General features: G+C 49.2%; 1 protein-coding gene and 1 long non-coding RNA gene across 2 annotated transcripts in view; both read right to left on the bottom strand.

The window, feature by feature from the left end:
* LOC135404839 (POTE ankyrin domain family member B-like) overlaps positions 1-18,783 on the bottom strand; it is a 199,655-nt gene that overhangs the window by 60,598 nt on the left and 120,274 nt on the right. The gene's annotated exons all lie outside the window — the stretch shown is intronic.
* On the bottom strand, positions 16,757-17,490 carry LOC135405081 (uncharacterized). Its single transcript, XR_010425729.1, has 3 exons — positions 17,369-17,490; positions 17,129-17,291; positions 16,757-17,041 (listed from the first exon to the last, which is right to left on the bottom strand). It is a non-coding gene; the product is annotated as an uncharacterized LOC135405081 (long non-coding RNA).

Genomic DNA, 18,783 nt, shown 5'->3' with positions numbered 1-18,783 from the left:
TAGGTAAAAAATGGAAAGGGAAGCAGCATATAGTTTATTTTCTGAATTTTTGCAGAAAAAGGGTATTAAAGATATAGATTTAAAAAAGGAATTACCAGGATTGCTTGCTTTTGGGTATGCAAAAGGGTGTTTTATCAACCCGCATACCGTGCATTCTTTAGAAGAGTGGCGAAAGTTTGGAGATAAAATATGTGAAGCCATTCTAGAAGAGGATAAAGTTGCAAAAAAGCTGGGAAAGTTTTGGAAAGTTGTGAATGATACATTGTTACAACGTGAGGCAGAGAAACGAGCTGCTGAGCAAGCTCGAGGTATACAGCAACACAACAGGGATTGGTTCTCTATTTCCCCGACCCCCCCTGCATTTCAATCAGTTATGCGCCCAGCACAGCCGTCTGCCCCCCCTCCTAATGAAAATACGGCTCCCCCTTCTGCAACCCCTCCTGACCCTCCTGCCCCTGCAGAACCTTTAAGCAATAACGCTGATCCATTGCTGGAGCCACCAGCACCCCCTCCTCCTGCTTTAGATGCTGTGATGCCTGTCCCTGGGGCAAGCACTGACCCGGCGGGGGCCATAGCCAAGGAGAGGAGAGATACATGGGCAGCGATTGCTAAACATTGCCTGTCAGAAGAATTGCAGAGGGCAGAGGGCATGGCATTTCCAGTTATTTATAATCAAATACCAGGGGGAGGGCTAAATGCCACTATAACTCCATTAGATTGGAAACTTTTGGCACAACTGCGGAGCACTGTAAGTGAATTTGGTTTGCATGGAGAACCTGTTAAACAAATGTTAGATTATTTCTGGGCCACTCAACTTTTACTACCCTCAGATCTCCGTTCCATTTCGAGAATGATACTTACAGAACATCAGCAACTTTTGTTTAATGCTTATTGGCAAGCATATGTTAATGAAAGTGTTGCTGTGATCAGGCAACCGGGGGATCCTTTACACGGCGTTACAGCAGATGAACTAATGGGAACAGGTCCATATTCACGAACCGAAGCACAAGTACACATTGGGGCAGATAAAATTAGAGAAGCCATGGACCTTGTAAGGAAAGCATTAAATAGGGTCAAGGAGCCAGGAGGAGTGCCATTATATATGAGCTTAAAACAGGGAAGGAATGAATCTTTTGGTGAATATGTTGACAAGTTAACAGCTGCTATCACAAAAGCTGGGGTCCCAGATTATATGAAGGGAACCATGCTAAAGCAGTGTGTTTTGCAAAATGCTAACTCAATGGTTAAACAAGTAATAAATACATTGGGTCCTTATTGGACTATAGAAGAATTATTAGACAAAGTATTGCAAATACCAACAGGAGAGAATGCATTTTTAGTCAGTGCTATTCAGGATTTTACTAAAGGGCTTAAAGAACAGACTCAGGACTTAGTTAAGGAGCTTAAAGAACAGGCTCAAAATTCCCAAATTCAAGTGTTAGCAGCTCTTGCACCCCTCCAGGGAAAGGTTAATAACTCCACAGATGGAAAAACTCGATCAAAGTGTTATCGATGCGGAGCTACTGGACACTTCAGAAGGGAGTGCCGAGCAACAGGAATTTGGTGCCAGCAGTGTCAGAACTCCACCCACAACACTTCTGTTTGTCGGAGCCGTTCGGGAAACTCACGGCAGAGCGCGAGATACAGCAGTGGCCGCGCCAAGACACAAATCGTCGCTGCAGCACAGATAACCCCAGCCAGCAACTTTTCACCGAACAATCCATTCCACGGACAGGAGAACAGCTGCAACCTGCAGCAACCACAGCCTCAGCCAATGCTTTCGGATTACAACCTGCCACAGCCGGCAGCCTCGGATTGGATTTGGCAACAGCAGTAGAAGTTACTTTGTTATCCACCCAACCTCAAAAGATTCCCACCGAGATTTATGGACCTTTAATAATAAACAAACAAGTGTTTGGGGCACTGTTGATTGGCAGATCATCAGCTAGTCTTGCTGGATTATTTGTGCTGCCTGGATTAATTGATGCTGACTACACTGGACAGATAATGGTTATGGCATATACTATTTTTCCACCTTTAAAGATTCCTAAAGGACAACGTATTGCTCAATTAATACCCCTGCCACAGTTAGCAAAACCTTTAACCAACGACCGACAACTGATACAACGTGGAGATCGTGGATTTGGTTCTACAAGGGGACTTACCTTACTGACACTGGATTTAAGTGAGAGGCCAAAACATAAAGTTACAATTATATGGAAAGATCAAACAAAAACACTGGATGCTTTACTAGATTCAGGAGCTGATTCCAGTATAATAGCTCCTCATTGTTGGCCTAGACACTGGCCTCTGCAACCTGCTACTACAACTGTGACTGGCATTGGGGGTGCCTCAATTGCTATGCGGACTCCTACTGTGAACATCGAGGTGGAAGGTCGTGTGGCCAGTGCTGTCCTGTCTGTTGTGCAGCTTCCACCAACAGTACAATGCTTAATCGGGAGAGATGTTTTGACACAAATTGGGATGAAACTCTCCAATGATTACCCTTTGGGGGAATAGCCATTGCTTGGTCTTTCCCAATTCCTATTACTTGGATTGTTGATACTCCAGTATGGGTTAAACAATGGCCTTTAAAACGGGAAAGCTTGGAAGCTGCTCATGAATTAGTACAAGAACAAATTGATCAAGGACACTTAAAACTTTCTACTAGTTCCTGGAATACACCTATATTTGTAATAAAGAAAAAGTCTGGAAAATATCGATTATTGCATGATCTAAGAGCAGTTAACTCACAAATGGAAGCCATGGGGGCTTTACAGCCTGGACTACCAAATCCTGCAATGCTTCCCATGGATTGGTCCTTACTGATTGTAGACTTAAAGGATTGTTTCTTTACAATTCAATTGCACCCTCGGAATACTAAACGTTTTGCTTTTACATTACCTGCTATTAACAGAGAAAGACCTGACCAACGATTTGAATGGACAGTATTACCACAAGGGATGAGGAACAGTCCAACTTTGTGTCAACTATATGTGGATACTGCCTTACAAGCCTTGCGAAGAAGATGGCCTGACTGCATAATCTATCACTATATGGATGATATATTGTTTTGCCAGCCTGAAGAGTTTGTACCCGAACAAATACAAATAATTCGCAGACATTTGGAACAATATAAGTTAATAATAGCAGATGAAGAAATTCAAACGACAGAACCATGGAGATATTTGGGGTGGACTATCTCTCGACATGCTGTTATCCCACAGAAATTGGTATTTCAATCAAAATTGCACACTGTGAATGATGCACAAAAACTTCTTGGGGATTTACAGTGGTTACGCCCTGTTGTGGGAATCCCTGCTGACCTTTTAGCTGAATTGCGACCCCTATTAAAAGGAACAGACCCAACAACCAAAATTACTGTCACAAAGCACCAACAACTCATACTCCAACAAATTTTAGATTGTGTCACTCAGGGCCGTGTTCGGAGAAGACAATGGGAATTACCTTTAGAACTTACCTTTTGGGCTGACAAACGATACATTTTGGGTGCTATTACACAATCACAAACAGAAACGGGGGAGGATATAGGGGTTTTAGAATGGTTATCAACTAGCATACAACAGCCTAAAACACTTTTACAAAAAATTGAAATGTTGGCAACCCTGATAAAAAAGGGTCGAGAGCGTGTGTTACAAATTGATGCTCAAGAGCCTGCACGTATACGATTACCAATGCAGAAAAATGATCTTGATTGGTACCTATGTACTAATGAGGGTCTTCAAGAAGCATTATTAGGACTGACATGTCCCATAATTACCAGTAGACTGCACAATGTCCCTACAGCATGGATTGGTTCTTGGCAATGGATACTGAAACCTAAAAAACAGGAACAACCAATTCCACATGCACGAACAGTTTACACAGACGCTGGCAAAAAATCTCACACTGCTGCCCTAACCTGGTTAGAGAAAGGAGAATGGAAGCATGAAATTTTAACAGGAGAACCTACAGATTCATTACAAACTTTAGAGTTGTTAGCAGTGGTCAGAGCACTAGCTAGCATGGATAGACCCCTTAATATTGTTACTGACTCATTCTATGTAGCAGGAGTAGTTAATCGGATAGAAGGGGCCCTAATTAAAGAAGTCCCGAATAAGAGGCTCTTTCAGTTATTTTGTCAATTATGGTTGGCAGTAACAAACAGAGATCATGACTATGCTGTCATACATGTACGAAGCCATAAATGGGACATTGGGTTGGGTGAAGGAAATGCTAGGGCAGACAGATTAGTTTCTATGGCTACAGAGGATGAGGAAGAATTTACCAAAGCACAGAAAGATCATGAACAATATCATCAAAATGCCAGAGGACTAAAAAGAATGTATGACATCACCTTAAATGATGCTAAAAATATTGTTCGATCCTGTCCAACATGTAGCAATCATAATGGTGGTGTAGGATTGGGTATGGGAGTAAATCCCAGAGGGTTAAAGAGTAATGAAATCTGGCAAATGGATGTTACACATTATGCACCTTTTGGAAGATTTAAATATATACATGTGTGTATTGACACATATAGTCATTTTATGTGGGCTACAGCTCAAACAGGAGAAAAAGCTTTACAAGTAGAAAGACATTTGTGTGAATGTTTTGCTGTGATGGGGAAACCACAACAGATAAAAACAGACAATGGACCTGCCTATGTGGGTACTAGAGTAGGTCAATTTTTGAAAAAGTGGAAAATCACTCACCGCACAGGTATTGCTCACTCTCCCACAGGACAAGCAATCATAGAAAGAGCTCATTACACACTAAAAACGTATCTTGAAAAACATAAAAACATTATTGATATTAAGAAAAGGTTAAGCAAGGTACTGTTTGTCCTGAATCATTTATGCATTTTTGGAGATCAAAAAGATCCTCCTGTAACAATTCATTATACATTAAAACAGGATACAGAGAAACCTGAAGAGGTGTGGGTCAGATTTAAAGATCCACGTACAGGGATTTGGCAAGATCCAGCAAAAGTACTCTATTGGGGAAGAGGTTATCTTTGTGTTTCTTCACCACAGGGACCTCTTTGGATACCTGCCAAGTGGACTCGAGCTGCTGTGAATGTCTCGAGCCCTGCTAATGCAAAGTCACCCGAATGACTTTGAAGTTCAAAAAGATCCCATTAGGGGATGGCTAGCAAAATTAGGTTTAGGACCATGGCTTGCGGAGATCACTAAACAAGCAATTTCGCTTTTACTAATACTGCTAGCTGCTTTATGCATTGTTCCTTGTGCTTTTAAATGCATTCAAAGCATGCTAACAAAGGCAATGAGTGACGTGTTTTTAACATTGTCTAAACAGAGCGGGGGAAGTGTAGAAGATATTGCAGAAACCTGGTTGGTAGAGAGAGGACACATTAAAGATTCTATACCGCTGGTCTCACGCTAAAACAAGAAAACTATTAGAAGGTCACTGATCAGTGTGTTTGTGAAACTGCTTTGTCTAAGAAACTGCAAGGCTGCATTGTCTGCTGTGAAGCTGTATTGTTTAAGAAACTGCATACGTGATAGAAAAATTAGAGCAACAGGATGGGAAAGGTAGAGAAAGTAGCAAATAGTAAATAAAGTAACTATAGCCATGAGAAAGAGGCAGCATTTGCGCAAATAGAACTTAGGTAATTAGGAGCCAATGATGAGCTTGTATTTGGAATATTAATGAGCCTAATTATTAACCTTTATAAGCATGGAGCTTACAGCAATAAAGTTGGATTAGTCATGATCAATACTGTGATCGTGTGATACTTTCCCGTCGTCCGCAACAAACGTTTGCAGATTGCCTAACCCTGGCCAACTGCTCGTATGAACTGAGGTGGGTTGAGGGATGGACAACTGTTAAAATGATCCAGTCCAAGGGGGTACACTGTTGCTTTAAAGGGACTGGGACCGGTGGGGGCTCCTGTATTACGGGGTAACTGGGCGCGGTGTCGGGCGCAGGATGGAGCGCAGCTGATGGAATATTTTGTCGTCGCTCCCCCCTGAGTGCTCTGCTCCCCGTTTCCCGAGTGCTCACAAGAGCACGGGCGGAGGTCCGGCAGCAAACTAAAGGTGACTTTTCAGTCCCAGGGATTTTCTTGAAGGAAGGAACTCGCCATTGATATTAGTTAACGATTGACAGCTGGAGGATCAATGGCGGCCCCTCCCGCACCTCGGGCAAAGTGTCTTTGGAGCATTCGGTTCTGCTGCTAACTCTGGACAATGCTTTTTGAAGTGACCTTTGTTCCCGCAGTTAAAACAGGACTGGGATCCGGTGAGAGGGGCGGCTAATAGACGTGCTTTATGGGATCCGGAGCCAATGTTCTTGCAGGCTTCAATCATCTCAAGTAGGGAGGGGTCTTTAAGAGCCTTTTGACAATCCTCGTTTGCTTTTTTGATTACCAGTTGGTTAAAGGGGATGTCTCGACTTTCCTTTTGTTGGACCTGTTTGCTAATGGCCTCTTTCAATCTAGTAATGAAGCCCACAAAAGGCTCTTTTGGACCTTGGTTAATTAATGTAAATGAGGGAGTCTGGACGTATGCATCTTACCGTCTTAACTGCTTCCAACGCCAATTCTTTAGATACATCCAAATGTTTCAGATCAATTCTAGACTGATCGTCCCTACTTGAGTAATGCCCTTGACCATAAAGCATGTCTACAGCCTGTCTCACTGGTATTCCCCTCCTCTCCACCTTTTCGTTAACGTAAGTTGTAATTAGTTTCTTCCACTCCGTCTCAAAGAGGGACGATTGCACGGTGGAAAAAAGCCCATTTGTAACTGCACGAATATCATAAGGTGTGAGTCTATAAGGTAAAAGGAATGATTCCAGCAGGCCAACTGTGAAGGGTGCTCCTAACCCATACTGAACAAGAGCTTTTTTAATGTCCTTCAGCATTGGGTAAGAGATAGGCCTCCATTCTGGAGCTTTACCCTCCTCTAAGTAAATTGGAAAGGCCTTTAGGAAGTCTCTGTCATTGGCCTGAGCAGCCTCCTCCCTGAAAGACTTCCAGAAGTTTGGATGGTTTGCCTGTCTCTCAGGGGAGTGCTGGGAACAGTCTGAGTGGGTGTCGGATAACTGGTAGGTGGGGTAGGCCTCGGTGGAACAGGCCCTATGGGCATGGCTGTGTTTGTGGAAGCTGGACTTGACCTTTGGCCTGGCCCTGCCCCTGAATTCCCTTCTGTCCCAGGAGGGAGGACTTTCTGGGGAGGAGGTGGAGCTGGAGGGAGAGGCCGTGGGTGTGGGTGTGTCAGGGGTGGAGTCCCTGACACGCGCAGGTGGAGGCAGAGGTGGCCTAGGGGGTGGTGCTGAGGGAACCCACCCCCTTCTTTCCCGCACTGGCGTTTCCCACAGCAACTTTTCCCGCCTTCGCTCCTCGCTCCTTGCCTCCCTCCTTCCCGATGCCATTTGGTTGGTGCTGTGACGCAGCTTCATTCTCCCTCCTGCCATCTTGTGACTGATGGAATTTGTGTGCCGAGGTGATAGTCGTTTTAGTGGATGAGAGTCTCATACGTGATTTCTCATGTTTAGTGGGTTAGCTGTCTCCTAGCTCATTGAATGCATTAGTGCCCTCCCATGATGGCGGTCTGATGGGAAAAGGAAAACTGATGAGCTCCCTCTGCCCTGGCATCGGGCAGGTGCAGGGTGTCCCTGCCCTTCCCCCTGTGCCATTTCCAGCTCCTGCAGGAAGCTGAACCCGGGACTCACGGACCAGGGCAGGGCCAGGACTGCTGGGGCAGGCCCTGGCACAGCACAGCACTTGCACCCCCTGTGCTGTGAGCCAGGCAGAAGGACACCAACCTGAAGGGGATTTGGATCCCCATGGTGAACAAATTCATGACAAATGTGTCATTATTTCTGTAGAGGGGGCACTGGAGGGATAAAAGACCAGCATGCAGAGCCTGTCCCTCCAGGAGAAACACAAGCAGCAGGAGTGAGGCCCTGGTGCTGCTGAGCCCCTGCTGTGCCCATGGGGGTGACAGAACCACTCCTACTTGGATGCAGTCCCTGTGGAACCAGGCGGTTCTGCAGGCTGGGCACACCAGGGTGTGGAAGGTCTTTCTGTCCTCCACAGGCTCCAAGCAGATGAGGCATTGGGTGCCCGGCTCTGGAGTCACCTCCACTGCCTGCTCTGGGCTGTTTGTGGGGCAGTAGGAGCTGGGGGGAAAAGGGGTGGGTGAGCTGAGAAGTGCTGGGCCCTTCTCTGGTGGTGGCAAGGAAGGGACAGAGGGGGTACCTGAATGGTCTGTGGAACTGGATGACACAGCCTCCCTGCTTGGCACGGGGCAGGTGGAAGCTCAGGTCACAGTGTCTTCCACAGCAGGAAATGGTGGCCCCGCTCTGGCCACAGATGCAGCAGCTCTGGAAAGAGCAGAGCAGCCCCATCAGCAGCAGCCTCAGGGCGCTCCCTCATGCCCGACCGTCAACCGCGGCCGTTCCCAAAGCGCCAGGCTGATATGTAACAGTCTTTTGCTGTGGGAGTGTTCTGGGCTCCTGAACACTCCCTCCTCACCAACTTCCAGCAGTTGTTCATTGTAGTCTCTCCTCATGAAGTCCGAGAAGATAGCTTTGAGTCCTTGCTCTCCTGCTGCTGGTGATCTCTCCCTCTCGGTGTCCCACCTCGGTCCGTAGGCTGCTGCAGTGCAGCTTATCAAGCGTACGCGTCCTGGAATCTTCATTCCTCTAAGTCAGTTTCTGGCTGCCCCCGGTCAGCTTCGGCAGGCAACTCTCGAGCCTCTCTTGGCCCGTCTCCAATTTCTCCTGGGATTCTTCTCCCAAGCACCGAGCTGATTTATCAGCCCGTCCACTTGGCTCTGCTCAAGTGCTGAGCCTCAAAATCCACCCCCCACCAGCCTAAATGCAGTGGGGGGAAAAAAAGCCCCCTAGCCTTGGCCACAGGCAGCTCGGTTCAGTTCTGCACTGTCCCAAGCGTCCTGCAGCTGCAGGGGGGGGAAGGAAGGCCTGGCCTCCTCCCTCTTACCTCAGGTGCTGTGAATCTCTTCCTTCCCAGCACACACTCCAAATGCTGACTCTAATTCCTCGGAGGGGAAGAGAGGGAGCCCAGCCACCCCCTGGCCTTGTCCACCTACACGCAGCAGACACCACCAGCAAAACAACCAAGACAGCACTGCCAACCGTTTCAGGTGCTGTGAATATATGATTTTGAGCAGAAGCGAACAACATGGACAGTGACTGGCTCTCCAGGGAACACTGCCCTGGCACCCAGTCACCTCTGAGCCCCTCGACCTCTCAAGGGGGGCCAATTTCAAAGTATGACATCGGGTTAGATGTTCTGACAGTGTGTGTTGCAACAGACTGAAGATGCACTCAGACAGCAAGTTGGCAGGCAAGGAACAACAAACGCTTTCTTTACAGCAGGCTTAGTTTTATAGTCTTTTTCTTCTGTCCACGTGCAAATACCATATCTCCTTGGTTATATGTTCTTGTCTACACGTCCCAGCCCATCCTCTGATAGGCGGTCGGCATCCCTTCGCGTGCTGGCAAGTCTTAAAACAACACCTGTTATTTACTGCAGTTGTTCCTCTTTTCTGCTTTCTAAGTCTCGATGTTTACATTCTTTTACCACCTCACAGCTGTAAGTGCCCAAATTCAAGGCCTGAGCTGTCTGCAGCCCAGTTGTTTCCCACAGGTGTGAGGGATGTCCAGGTCGACAGTACTCCCTCAATATCTGTGAACCTGTGCCCAACTGTAGCCTGTGGGCAAGGCTTTGGGTAACAGACTTTGTGTAAGTTGTTACCTATAAAATGTGTATCACTTTAGTTTTAATTCTGTTGCTGGGTAGTGAATCCGGATGATAGGGAGAGAGAGGCTTTAACCCCTCCTCCGAAATGGGGCCGAGGCCGACTTAGTTACCTGTAAAGGGCATCCAGCAGGACCACGAGGAGGTGCGACCACTGCGGCTGAGCCCAGTCAGTAACTCTGCTCCCCCTTAGGAGAGCGATAGTTACTCCCACCGTTTACCTGCACTTCACTGAATTTCTTCCCTTTGACATTGAGGGCCCTGGGCAGAAATCCCAGCGCGTCAGCCCCCGCCGTGGGCCTTGGCGATGCTTGGCTTTAATTAAACAGTCGGATTGCCCTGGTCCGCACCAGTTCCGAGCCTGGTGCTGAGCCCTGGCCAAGGCGGGGCCCTGGGGTGGGGCACCTCTGGGGACCCTCCCCCACCTGAACCGTGGAGCTGATGTGTCCCCACTGGGCAGAGCAGGAACCCTCCAGACCCCTATTACACCTGTCAGCACAAACAAACCCATTCTGGTGGTGGAGGACCTTCCAATCAGCAGTGCGTGTACCCCTGGATTAAGGGGACCCCAATGTCCAGTCGGGATTAGCACTACCTCAGTGGAAGTTATGAAGACTGTGTCCCTGTTGGATAAGTCCAGCCCAGTGCTGGCTGGGGTACAGGGGCACAGAGTGCTGGCTGAGTTGGGGGGGGGGCACAAATCGCCAGCCTGTTCCCTTGTGTCGCATGTGATTGCTGTACCGGGGCGTGCGACAGAGCCCCTTGCCTCCAGTTTTTTGGCATCCTCCTTGCTTTGGGGTGCTTTCGAGGTGCCACTGCTAGAGGTTTCTGAGGGCAGTCCCTTTGGAAGTGGTCGGGGGCCCCACAAGTGAAGCAACCTTCTCTGGGTCTGGCCCCCTGCTGTGTCCTTAACTGAGTACTCAGTAAATCTGATTGATGTGTTAAAGAACCCACCTCTTGGCAGGCACGAACTAATTCTGAGATGCTACAAGTTTCCCTTTTAGGAAGGGTTTGCAGAACTCTTTTACAATCAACATTAGCATTTTCAAAAGCCAGTCTTCTGCTAAGGATTTCTCTGTCTTCCTCATTTTCAATCTGCCTATCCAGAGCAGATTGCAACCGATCTAGGAATTGCGTGTAAGGTTCTGTTGGGCCCTGTATTATTTTTGTAAATGACAAGTTTGCGTCTCTGTCTGATGTGGGTAGTTTTCTCATTGCCCGCATGGCATGTTTTGCTATGACTTCGTATACTTCTCTATTGTACCCGGTTTGAGCATCTATGGAACGATAGTTCCCATCCCCTGTGAGTTGGTGTGCTGATACCCCTGCTTGTGGGTCATTGGCATAAGTGGAACAGATTTCTCTAAAATCGTTCAGCCATACATTGTACTGTGTGTTAGGGAGGCTTATTTGTAACAGGGTTCTCCAGTCATGAGGCATGAAGATGTATGTGGAACTCAGTGACTCTAAAAATGCAAGCGTGTTAGGGGATGATACACCAGTTTCTCTTATTAACTGTCTTAGTTCTTTGGTTAGTTCATGTGGCAATGGTTGGAACCTGCGGCTTTGACGTGGACCGATAATTACTGGACATGCTTGTATAACTTGTAAGTCCCCAGCACGCAATGCCTCTTCTCTGCATAAAGCCCATCTATCGATTGTACCCTCTCGGTATGTCGCTTCATCCCTTGCCGGCGGAGCTATCCCGAAATCCCCCTCCTCTTCCCCCCATTCCTCCCATTCCCCCCCCCTGCAGCTCCGGCGAAAGCGGCTGCCTGTGGGTGGGCGGTGGTGGTGGATGGGGAGGACGGCACAGGGGCGGGGAAGGACGGGTCGGTGTCCGTACCACGTGGCGGGCGAGATGGTGGTGCCCGCCTCTGGGCGCGTACTCGGCGTTCATGCGCGGGATGGGTTGGCAAGTAAGCTGGGCTAGCCCCCCCACCCCTGTCACGGGACCCCTTGCTGCTGTCCCATGGACTGGAACCTCGCATCTGGGGCCCCGCTCCCTCCTGCCGACCCGTGTCCCTTGGGCTCCCGGTTCCCTTCCCCGAAGTGGAATTGTGAACGGCTCCACCCCCTCCCCCCGCCGCGCTTTGTGTGTTTAAACTGCGACACGTAAGAGTGGGGCTGCTGCTTGCAGCGTGAGTGGGGGGGGGTGTGTTCGTGGTTCTTTGGTGGGGTCTGCTTAATGCAGTCATTATAGTTTGCCAGGCTGGATAAGCATTGTTTGCTTGGGAGTCCCCTCCCCGAGCCTTGAGTTTGATAAGACTGCCTATTTTGTCCCATATGTGAATGTTGAGGGCTTCAACTAGAGGTAGTTCTGGTACGGCTGCTTTAATGAGCCACACCAACTCTGATAATTCAGCCCTTGTAACCTGAACATAGTAAGGATTCAGCAGAGCAGCCAGTGCTTCTGTGTCCCGTGATAGTTCAGTGGGGAAGAAGTTTCCCATGTTACCTTTGGGACTCGGCGCTGCTGCGGTGCGCTGCTGAAGAGGGTCTGTCGGTTTGTTGATTTGTGTTGGCTCACTGTCGGCTGGGCTGTGGCGTCCCGTCGGCGGCGGCTGATGTCACAGTGCAGGTGGCAAGCGGCGGCAGCAGGCACGGGCAGCTGTAGCGACGGGTGCGCGGCGGCTCGGCGTGGTTCCGTGTCCGGTGAGCGCGGCGTTCGCAGCGATGGCAGCGGCGGCTCCGGGGGCTCCCGCGGTTCGCTGGGTGGCGCGGGGGTCAGGGCGCGCTGTATCGGAAGGCGCGGCGCCTCCGTAAAGCCCGCGCGATCTGAACACGCCGCAAGGGCTTTTTGCTGGCAGTGCTTTTTAAGCACACCGCAGGGTCAGTCAGCAGCGGTGAGCAGGCGGGGAGCCGCGGCCAGTTTCTGCGGGACAGAAAACTGGAACGGGGGCTCCGCGGGGGTCAGCGGTGGCTGGGGTTGCTAAGACGCGGCAGCGGCAAGCCGCTTCTTGCACGTGGTCCACACAGTCGGTAGCGAAGAGCCGCTTTACCAGATGAGCGACACTCGGGACCAGCAGGCTTTTCCCTGACAATCTTAAGGTGCTCCGTGGCTCGTTCTCCGAGCTGCAGGCACGTCTCACCCAGGGAGCAGTCTTAGGCGTGCAGGGTGCGTCCCAGTCAGACTCACTGCTTTGGATGTTGCGTTGACCCTCTCCGCTCTCTCGGTGGCTGCTTTGACCTCTCGGTTTCTTCTTCAACTTCTTTCTTCTCTTCTTCCGTGCACTATCTTAATATTTTTGAGCTCGCTAAACTAACTGTCCGTCTCTTAGGTGCCACTAAGAGCACGGGGTTTATTGACGTCAAGGTTTTTTGTGGTCAAGACCCCTGTCTTTGGAAATTGAGACGATCCCAGGGTCACCAGCAGATTTCCTGATCCAGGATAAATATCTCGCTTAATATAAGCTAAAAATGTCTGTTTCGGATCGCCATTTGTAGCAGGGGACCCTTGTATAACAAGGAATGAGTCAACTCCTCGTGGATGGTAAAACCAAGAGAGCTTTATTCAAAATTGCCACTCTTATATCCCTCTGTACCATGTGACTTCTTCAGCCAATAGAGTTATATGTGACTGCGCATGTCCTCTCGGGCCCATCACCCTGGCACATCCCCTGTGCATCCAGACACGCCTCCCACAAGGTCTCACGTTGTAACATAACCAACAAGACTCAGTCATGTCAGGGTCTGTATAATTGATGGCTTTATAAGACGCTTCTACCAGGTTTAACATTGATTCCACTCCCCCATGTGATACCTTTTCTTTTTGAAATGATCCAGTAGGAATGACCTGTGTACCTTTAGATTCCTGTGACATTGAATTAGTAAGGACTTTATCTGCCTTTTCCCTTTCTTTTTCTTGACTGTTGTCTCTAGATTTCCTTATTTCCAAGCTGGGTCCTAGTAATTGGGAATAAACAGTTAATGGCTGTTTCCTTATTGTTACATATTCACCTGGGTCTGCGGACAGTCTGTCTAATCTTACTCCCCAGGTTCGTCCAGTCAGCCACCCTCGGTCCTTGTGATTCAGAACTTGCACCTGTAAATACTCACAATTGGAGGGTTCATTAGGGAGTACAAACCCTCCAAATGCAGGGGGCTCACAATGTGGTGGTCCCCATTGTACTCGTAAGTACCTGTCTGGTCTTTCAGGTCTCCAGGCAGTGGCTATGGTCTCACAACCCCAATATCCACAGTGATAGTGCCCAAGGAAAATTGCAATATGACCTGCCCGGGTTAGAAGTTGGACACCAATATGTGGCTCCCTTATTTACTGTAACAGAGGGTTTTCTTCCTCCTTTGCCACATTCTTGGGGTATATTAGCCATTAACAGATCACAAACTGTCACATTAAATTTAGGACCTATGGCAGTTATTGCCTTCTGAACAATTTTTGAATCTTTTGACCTGATTAAGGTCCACTCAAATGGCTGTGGGCACATCCCAGAGAACTCGCAAGAACTATTACAATAATGATTGACACCAGATTTTGCCCCATTTTGTTTGAGTCTCTTCCTTTCGCTCTCAATGGTCTCTGCTTTGAGTCACCTGCTTCCCCACACGTTTATCTCTCTGCCTTCCTTCGTCTGTTCCTGTGCAGGGAACAACGAGGTTTTAGGTTCTTCTCGGCAGCAGTGATACTCTTCGGGGGATAGACTCAATTTGCTTAATTTTCCCCCACTGATTCAGGCTGAGACTCATCTATTTCAAGACTTTGGATTCTATTGATTAGTCCCAACAATTCAACATACCTCCTTCGATTGGGTTTTTCCAATTTCCAAGAAAATCTAGTTTGGCACAATTCTATCAGTGCCCTATTCCAATTGGTTTCATAAATTTCCCAAGTCTCTGGGACTAACCACTCCCAACCACAGAAAGCTTTTATTATTTCAGCGTTTGCCACTTGTTCCCTTATGGATTCAGTAGAACTCGTCCTACACTTCATACAATGAGGTTGTCCCCTTATTGATACACAGCGCCACTTCCTATCACACTTCTTGCACTTACACAACACCCAGCTGTAGTGTGTGGACTCTGGATGTTTTATACAGGGTATTCCATGTGGGCTACGTCCCTCCGGTATGTCAGTTTCTACTTCACAACAAAAAGGTAAAACAGTTTGGGTCCCCACTACCCTATACAGTCCTGAGCCTCCAGTCTGTTCAGGTATTCCCTCTAAGTTCCAGGAAACAAAGTGCACTCTCCTTAAAGTCTGATCTTGGGGTATCTGAAAGAAGGAATACAGGCTGGACCTTACGACCTCTCCATCAAGGTTCATCTGTTGGCTGTACTCTCTTAATCCTCATCTGCAGGTCTCCAGGACTCGATGTTACTTTCCACTCTGAATCTTTTACTGGTCCTTTAACTCTTGATGCATGGGTCCACCCTCGCTCAGCTGTTCTCACTGCCGTATCTGTGGTGAGAAGAACAACAAAGGGCCCCTCCCATTGTGGAGTTAGAGATGTTTCTTTCCATGTTTTAATTAACACCTTGTCACCTGGTTGAAATTTGTGTATGGCCATGTCTAAAGGTGGTCTTTGAGTTACAAGTCCCTTTTTCCTTAACTCCTGCCTTCTTTTCATCAATTCAATGATATACTCTCTTAGGAGGGTATCCTCAACCTTTGGATGAAATGTTGGGGCTCCGAACTCATAGGGCATGCCATACAACATTTCAAATGGTGAAATCCCCGTATCTGTTCGAGGTTGAGTCCTGATATACAGTAGTGTCAAAGGAAGGCACTTCACCCAATTCATTTTCGTTTCTAGCAACAATTTGGTCAGATGTTTCTTAATTTCTCGTTCATTCTCCCTACTCTTCCTGAACTCTGTGGATGCCAAGGGGCGTGATATTCCCACTTGGTTCCAAACAACTCTGTTACCTCTTTAATCACTCTGGAAGTGAAGGAGTCTGGACGTATGCATCTGCTACCGTCTTAACTGCTTCCAACGCCAATTCTTTAGATATATCCAAATGTTTCAGATCAATTCTAGACTGATCGTCCCTACTTGAGTAGTGTCCCTGACCATAAAGCATGTCTACAGCCTGTCTCACTGGTATTCCCCTCCTCTCCACCTTTTCGTTAACGTAAGTTGTAATTAATTTCTTCCACTCCGTCTCAAAGAGGGACGATTGCACGGTGGAAAAAAGCCCATTTGTAACTGCACAAATATAAGGTGTGAGTCTATAAGGTAAAAGGAATGATTCCAGCAGGCCAACTGTGAAGGGTGCTCCTAACCCATACTGAACAAGAGCTTTTTTAATGTCCTTCAGCATTGGGTAAGAGATAGGCCTCCATTCTGGAGCTTTACCCTCCTTTAAGTAAATTGGAAAGGCCTTTAGGAAGTCTCTGTCATTGGCCTGAGCAGCCTCCTCCCTGAAAGACTTCCAGAAGTTTGGATGGTTTGCCTGTCTCTCAGGGGAGTGCTGGGAACAGTCTGAGTGGGTGTCAGATAACTGGTAGGTGGGGTAGGCCTCGGTGGAACAGGCCCTATGGGCATGGCTGTGTTTGTGGAAGCTGGACTTGACCTTTGGCCTGGCCCTGCCCCTGAATTCCCTTCTGTCCCAGGAGGGAGGACTTTGGAGGAGGTGGAGCTGGAGGGAGAGGCCGTGGGTGTGTGGGTGTGTCAGGGGTGGAGTCCCTGACACGCGCAGGTGGAGGCAGAGGTGGCCTAGGGGGTGGTGCTGAGGGAACCCACCCCCTTCTTTCCCGCACTGGCGTTTCCCACAGCAACTTTTCCCGCCTTCGCTCCTCGCTCCTTGCCTCCCTCCTTCCCGATGCCATTTGGTTGGTGCTGTGACGCAGCTTCATTCTCCCTCCTGCCATCTTGTGACTGATGGAATTTGTGTGCCGAGGTGACAGTCGTTTTAGTGGATGAGAGTCTCATACGTGATTTCTCATGTTTAGTGGGTTAGCTGTCTCCTAGCTCATTGAATGCATTAGTGCCCTCCCATGATGGCGGTCTGATGGGAAAAGGAAAACTGATGAGCTCCCTCTGCCCTGGCATCGGGCAGGTGCAGGGTGTCCCTGCCCTTCCCCCTGTGCCATTTCCAGCTCCCGTGGGAAGCTGAACCCGGGACTCACGGAACAGGGCAGGGCCAGGACTGCTGGGGCAGGCCCTGGCACAGCACAGCACTTGCACCCCCTGTGCTGTGAGCCAGGCAGAAGGACACCAACCTGAAGGGGATTTGGATCCCCATGGTGAACAAATTCATGACAAATGTGTCATTATTTCTGTAGAGGGGGCACTGGAGGGATAAAAGACCAGCATGCAGAGCCTGTCCCTCCAGGGGAAACACAAGTAGCAAGAGTGAGGCCCTGGTGCTGCTGAGCCCCTGCTGTGCCCATGGGGGTGACAGAACCACTCCTACTTGGATGCAGTCCCTGTGGAACCAGGCAGTTCTGCAGGCTGGGCACACCAGGGTGTTGAAGGTCTTTCTGTCCTCCACAGGCTCCAAGCAGATGAGGCATTGGGTGCCCGGCTCTGGAGTCACCTCCACTGCCTGCTCTGGGCTGTGTGTGGGGCAGTAGGAGCTGGGGGGAAAAGGGGTGGGTGAGGTGAGAAGTGCTGGGCCCTTCTCTGGTGGTGGCAAGGAAGGGACAGGAGGTACCTGAATGGTCTGTGGAACTGGGTGACACAGCCTCCCTGCTTGGCACGGGGCAGGTGGAAGCTCAGGTCACAGTGTCTTCCACAGCAGGAAATGGTGGCCCCTCTCTGGCCACAGATGCAGCAGCTCTGGAAAGAGCAGAGCAGCCCCATCAGCAGCAGCCTCAGGGCGCTCCCTCATGCCCGACCGTCAACCGCGGCCGTTCCCAAAGCGCCAGGCTGATATGTAACAGTCTTTTGCTGTGGGAGTGTTCTGGGCTCCTGAACACTCCCTCCTCACCAGCTTCCAGCAGTTGTTCGTTGTAGTCTCTCCTCATGAAGTCCGAGAAGATAGCTTTGAGTCCTTGCTCTCCTGCTGCTGGTGATCTCTCCCTCTCGGTGTCCCACCTCGGTCCGTAGGCTGCTGCAGTGCAGCTTATCAAGCGTACGCGTCCTGGAATCTTCATTCCTCTAAGTCAGTTTCTGGCTGCCCCCGGTCAGCTTCGGCAGGCAACTCTCGAGCCTCTCTTGGCCCGTCTCCAATTTCTCCTGGGATTCTTCTCCCAAGCACCGAGCTGATTTATCAGCCCGTCCACTTGGCTCTGCTCAAGTGCTGAGCCTCAAAATTCACCCCCCACCAGCCTAAATGCAGTGGGGGGAAAAAAAGCCCCCTAGCCTTGGCCACAGGCAGCTCGGTTCAGTTCTGCACTGTCCCAAGCGTCCCGCAGCTGCAGGGGGGGGAAGGAAGGCCTGGCCTCCTCCCTCTTACCTCAGGTGCTGTGAATCTCTTCCTTCCCAGCACACACTCCAAATGCTGACTCTAATTCCCCGGAGGGGAAGAGAGGGAGCCCAGCCACCCCCTGGCCTTGTCCACCTACACGCAGCAGACACCAACAGCAAAACAACCAAGACAGCACTGCCAACCGTTTCTGGTGCTGTGATATGTGATTTTGAGCAGAAGCGAACAACATGGACAGTGACTGGCTCTCCAGGGAACACTGCCCTGGCACCCAATCACCTCTGAGCCCCTCGACCTCTCAAGGGGGGCCAATTTCAAAGTATGACATCGGGTTAGATGTTCTGACAGTGTGTGTTGCAACAGACTGAAGATGCACTCAGACAGCAAGTTGGCAGGCAAGGAACAACAAACGCTTTCTTTACAGCAGGCTTAGTTTTATAGTCTTTTTCTTCTGTCCACGTGCAAATACCATATCTCCTTGGTTATATGTTCTTGTCTACACGTCCCAGCCCATCCTCTGATAGGCGGTCGGCATCCCTTCGCGTGCTGGCAAGTCTTAAAACAACACCTGTTATTTACTGCAGTTGTTCCTCTTTTCTGCTTTCTAAGTCTCGATGTTTACATTCTTTTACCACCTCACAGCTGTAAGTGCCCAAATTCAAGGCCTGAGCTGTCTGCAGCCCAGTTGTTTCCCACAGGTG

The sequence above is a fragment of the Pseudopipra pipra genome, chromosome W, assembly GCF_036250125.1.
Source record: "Pseudopipra pipra isolate bDixPip1 chromosome W, bDixPip1.hap1, whole genome shotgun sequence".
NCBI classification, from domain to species: domain Eukaryota; kingdom Metazoa; phylum Chordata; class Aves; order Passeriformes; family Pipridae; genus Pseudopipra; species Pseudopipra pipra.
Note: the sequence above shows the minus strand (reverse complement) of the source record. Positions and strands in the feature narration are given on the sequence as shown.